The sequence below is a fragment of the Cyprinus carpio genome, chromosome B3, assembly GCF_018340385.1.
Source record: "Cyprinus carpio isolate SPL01 chromosome B3, ASM1834038v1, whole genome shotgun sequence".
Lineage (NCBI taxonomy): Eukaryota > Metazoa > Chordata > Actinopteri > Cypriniformes > Cyprinidae > Cyprinus > Cyprinus carpio.
In genome coordinates, this window is record NC_056599.1 from 18896767 (window position 1) to 18902766 (window position 6000).

Consider the following 6000-nt stretch of genomic DNA (forward strand, 5'->3'; position numbering starts at 1 on the left):
CAACACTATGTTGCTGTCTGGTTTACCAAAGCATGTCACAAAATGAATAATTGTGATTATAGTAATATACAAGGCAATAATCTGAAATATTAAGATTCTGTATTCCCAGACAGCAATATAGTGTTGGTCCAGATCCGGCCCACATCTGGCCCGCATGAAATCCAACAAACTGCTTGCTGTCTGGGTTGGGTCTGGGCTATATAAGGCTCAGGTGTGGCTCAGATTTGGAGATTCTGGTTTACTTAAGGCTGAGAATTGGCACCAATAATAAAACCTGTTTTGGCCCAGTTCAGGGACAGTTCAGGGTGATTAACTGGCTGAGATTCGGCCCGGTTATGGCCCATGTGTGGCCCTTGTCTGTAATCCAGTTCTGGGCCACTTCAGGGCCGTCATTCTTTGCGGCACTTGGGCCGAGGGAAAAGTGATTGTGTGGCCCGGATCTGGGCCAGAAGACATTTGCTATGTGGGTGGTATGTTTCCTTTTCAGTTGTTTTTATTGTAGTTTTAGGTCTGTTATTGAAACCAGAACTAAGAGTAAAGGCCCGTTTACACCAAGGACAATAACTGTCATGATAATATGATAATAAATAGAATGTTATTGCACTCTGGTGTGGACACTTACAGCGTTATAGTTATCAATCATGGTGTGAATGGGCCGTAAGACAGTACAGATTTTATGATCATTTGCAATTGTTGCTTGTCAGATTGTACAATAAAATTCCGGTAAGATCTTGGGTAAAAGCCAGACTGTGTGATATTAATGTTCTTTTATGTTAGAATCTACAATGCACATTGTAGCCTAGACTTTGATCTCTATCATCCCATTTACAACGTGTTTCACGATTGCAATACAAACGTCATCTTAGGCCAGTACCATGTGAAGGCAGTTAATAAGCCATCACTGAACATGTCTTACAAAAAAAAAATAAAAAAAAAAAAACCTGTAAAAAGGCATTTAACAACCTTCAAAATAGTACTTGACTTTCTCAGCATGGTCTTGTACCTAATGGATATAAGTAGTAGATCATCAATTGTTCTGTCATAACACAAAAGGTCTTAAGCGATGATGGTTCTGTGATATTTTGCTATCATGTAAAGTGAAACTCATTTTCCAAAACAAATCTCAAATGTGGCATTTTTCTCTCCCTAAAGCACCATTAAGTAATCATTCTCAGCTGTTAGCATTAGGTAAAATGGGCACGCATGCTATAAACATGCTGTGAAGTGATTTGCTCTTCAAAGTGCTATAAAGAGGCGCCAATCAGAAGCTTTATGGGTTTTGTGTGTTCTCCGGAGGCAGAGGGAGAAATGAGGAAGGAGCAAGCGAAATGCCTATCATGGCCAATAAAAGGAAGGAACAAGCACATTCATTGTTCATGAACACCTCCCAAAGAAGAGGACTATCATTTTAATATCTCTTTAATGTTCTGCTGGAAATATGCATGTCGTTTGGGTTCTTTCTGTTCCCGCAGCAGGAAGATAAGTCTGATTGGCTGGCAGGATTTAATTAGTGGTACATTTTATCCTTGGTGTAAGTCCCACAGTTTGCCACATACCTACACTCTTTTGTTCAGACTCCCTTTCATTTTAGTTCTGGTTTCTAATGAGGACAGGATTATACAGACGTGATGGACATCCATTATTCAGGTTGGGAGACGTAACTTAAAAACAGATAATTAAATTTTTTTTCATTCATGTCGTGAGTAATTATTCATGTTGATTTGACACAAATGAGAACACTGGAAATATAAAGCACAAATATGTACTCCCTACAGTTATAAAGTGTAAAGAATGGTTTAACTGAATATATATATATATATATATATATATATATATATATATATATATATATATATATATATATATATATATATATAAAAGAATTCTGTCACTCACCCATATATGTATATATACAGTGTATGTGTGTATGTATATATAAAAATACAGTATATATATACAGTACATTTATATATAATTTTTGGCCAAACATTTTGGCAGTGACATAAATTTTGTGTTTTGCAAAGTTTGCTGCTTAAGCTTTTGTGGTGTTCATTCACATTGTCAGATGAAACACAGATTATTGTGTGGAGTGATCAGATGCATTTTAAATAATTGCTAAAAGCTTCATTGACCAAAAAAAAAAAAAAAAACTCTTTACAAAAAAAACAAATTTCACTGTTTTTTGATTCTGACACAAAATGACCAGCTAACATTAATTGACTAATCATATTAGCAGCACATAAGTAAGTGTAAATGAGTACTAGTCAGGTTAATCACTATCATACTAATTAGATCATAAGAGCAGACTGATTTCTATAAAGGGAGAGATGCGCTTCCAATCGTTGTGTTCTTATTAGCAATGGTTACCTCCAAAGAAACACGTGCAGCCATCATCGCTTTGCATCAAAATGGCCTCACATACAAAGAAATTTCAATGAAAAAAATATTGCACCTGAAAGAACCATTTACCGGATCATCAAGAACTTCAAGGAGAAAGGTTCGCCTTCAGTGAAGAAGTCTTCAGGACGTCCCAGAGTGTCCAGCAAGCGCCAGGACTGTCTCCTCCTGAGGAGTCAGCTACAGAATCGAGTCTCGAGGAACGGCAGCAGGTCAGTGTGAGAGCATCTGCATCACAGTGAGGCCAAGACTTTTGGACAACAGCCTGGTGTCAAGAAGAGCAGCAAAAAAGCCACTTCTCTCCAAGAAAAACGTCAAGGACAGACTGAAATTCTGCAGGAAGTACAAGGATTGTCCAGCAGAAGACTGGTGCAAAGTTATTTTCTCTGAAGCTCCCTTCCGACTGTTTGGGACATCTGGAAAATCGATTGTTTGGAGAAGAAAAGGTGAACGCTATCATGAGTCCTGTGTTGAGCCAACAGTGAAGCATCCCGAGACCATCCATGTGTGGGGTTGCTTTTTAACCAAAACAGTGGGCTTTCTCATAATTCTGCCCAAAAACACTGCCATAAATAAAGAATGGTATCAAAACGTCCTGCAAGAGCAACTTCTTCCAACGATCCATGAGCAATTTGTTGATGATCCATGCGTTTTTCCAGCACGATGGAGCACCATGTCACAAGTCAAGACTGATAAAGAAGTGGCTCGAAGATCATTACATTGAAATTTTGGATCCGTGGCCAGCAACTCCCCGGATCTCAGTCCCAGAGAGAACCTGTGGACAGTCCTCAAAAGGTGAGTGGACAAGCAGAAGCACACAAACTCTGATCAACTCCGAGAACTAATAAGGCAAGAATGGATTGCCATCAGTCAGGGTTTGGCCCAGAAGCTAATATTCAGCATGCCAGAGCAATTGCAGAGGTTATGAAGAACTCCATTGACTCATTTTTAAATATATATATATATATATATATATATATATATATATATATATATATATATATATATATATATATATATATATATATATATATATATTATATATTTGCCAATAAAAGCCATTAAAACTTATGGTATGCTTATCATTGTTTTTCAGTATACAATAGAAATGTGGGAAAATAATCTACAAATACTGAAGCAGCAAACTTTGCAAAGCACAAAATTTATGTTACTGCCAAAACTTTTGACCATGAGTGTGTATATATATATATATATATATATATATACACACACACACACACACACACACACACACACGTACATACAAATATGCATATCATTTTAAATATTTCCTTTTGTTTAATTATTAATTTTCTTTTCATGTAGAAGTATATTTGTGTATGTAAACCTACTAAACCTACTAAAAAGTGTACATAAAACCTACATAAAAGTGTGTGTTTTGTCTTGTTTTTACTAATTTGTGTGGACCAAAAGACCGCACAAAAATAGTAAAATAAGGAAAGTTTGACTTTGTGGGGTCTTTAAATCGTACCCCACAAAGACGTGATCTTTTATTTAAGACTATAAAATGGCTAAATATACTATCATCCAAACCTACACCAAACCTACCCCTCACAGAAACATATCCTATCCCCCTAGAGGTACCTGTCATATGTAATATAATTATTATATTAATTTAAAGGGGTCCTATTGTGCTCTTTTACAAAGTCTTGATTTTGTTTTGGGGGTGTAGAACAGGCTCTCACACTAGGTTGTTCGAAAAACACATTATTTTTCACATATTTTACATTATTACAACACCTCTCTCCCCAGTCTGGCATGAACAGCTCGAATAGTTCCTGTATCAAATGAAGGCCCGCCTTCTGAAAATGTGATTAGTTAGCTGGGCCAGTGTATGTTGTGATTGACAGCACTCAACGCCTGGTCGGGAAATGTCATGCTCCTTACCATAGCAGCCTGCTGTGAGCTTGATTTAAATTCGATTTAAACCCGGATGATTGTAATCACTCTAAGCTCGTCTGTCTTGGGAAAGCTAGCGTTTCTCTGACACAGTAATAACACTTGTTGCCTTCTCTAGTGCAGCTCAACCAGGTCTTCTCCCATTCGTCGAACTTTGTGATATCACAAATCCCGGAAAATATGCGCTGTAGTCCAAACGAGTCGTTCGTTGTAGTTTTTGAAAAAATGATTTCTGTTAAATAAAATATCTCCTTTTGAATTGTACTTTGAGCTTTGTAGCTTTGCAGATCTTTTTTATGCTCAAACAGCAACATTACAGACTAACTAAAGTTGAAAAAGTGATAAAGCGTAATACCACCCCTTTAAGAATGTTTTAACATTAAGACCCCACAAAGTTGTATAAGCAAGGATGTGTGTGTGTGTGTGTGTTTGTGTGTGTGTGTGTGTTTATGAGGACACAAATGTGTATAATGACATGGGTATGGCATAAGTATTACAACGACAAGGCAATTTATGAGGACATTTTCAGTGTCCTCAACAGAATTTTAATTAACTGTTCTTTTAGTTTTATCATAGAAAACTGATGTGGATGAAGAAGGAACATCTGTATTTTTCTGGACATCTTGATATGTTTTTCATATGTGTGGACTACAGTTTCATGTCGGAATGGTGTTGTCAGATTCAAAGGGTCTGGGTTAGGGCTCGGGGCACAGTGCAGACCCACATAGCCCTGAAAGAGTGCACTCACCAGGGGTTAATGAGAGCTGCCATGGGTCGGTTACCTCACAGAATACTTTCTGCTCCATTGATATGACAGCCCACCCCTGGCAACAGTCAGCTCTGTCTGTCCTACACACCCACAGACACACACTGAACATGCAGTAACGGCGAATATATAGGCTGAGGTTGAAACTAACACATTTATAGTCAGTTTTACTTTCTGTTATTTGTTGTTGTTTTAAGTTAAAGAGAGCATATACAATAAGAAACATGTAGGTTGGACTTGATTGTATAAACTGGGAATAGAGTGGATTGTGAAACGGGGTTGGATGATGACTAGTGATCGGGAATCTTATTCTGAACAACTTCAGTTTCTACAAAATACTCAAACCAAATGGTTCCATGATTTTTCATGAACATCTGAATTCATCCACCATTGTAGATTGAACGTGGAATGCCATAAAATACTCTGTGTCTCCCACGCATGGTATTTGCTTCCATAAAAGTACGAAGCAAATTGTTAATAGAATTGTTAAGGAACTGGAAACATTTAGTTGAAAAGACTTGAAACCACACTTCTTATTCCATACGATTCCCATTCCTGACGTTAGTGACGTTAACCAGAAGAATGAATGTTTTTTTTTTTTTGATTGCAAAGACAAATGATGATATTCTTTGGAATAACATGCACAAAATTTTGCACAATGAGACTAGGAATGTGCATTAATTGAGTAAATAGGGTTGATTTTGACGTCGTGTTGACTTTAAATATCCAACAATTATCAGAGTTACTTCCTTCCTCTTCCTTTCAGTGTTATCGTAAATGGTCTTATGCGTATTCAAGGGCATCAACGTCACATGAAATACATCATCAGCACTCTTTGAGAGAGGCTGAATGCATCAGTTCATCCACGGCATCGGCGTCTCCGTCGCTTAGCATCTGATTCATGTTGATCTGTAAGG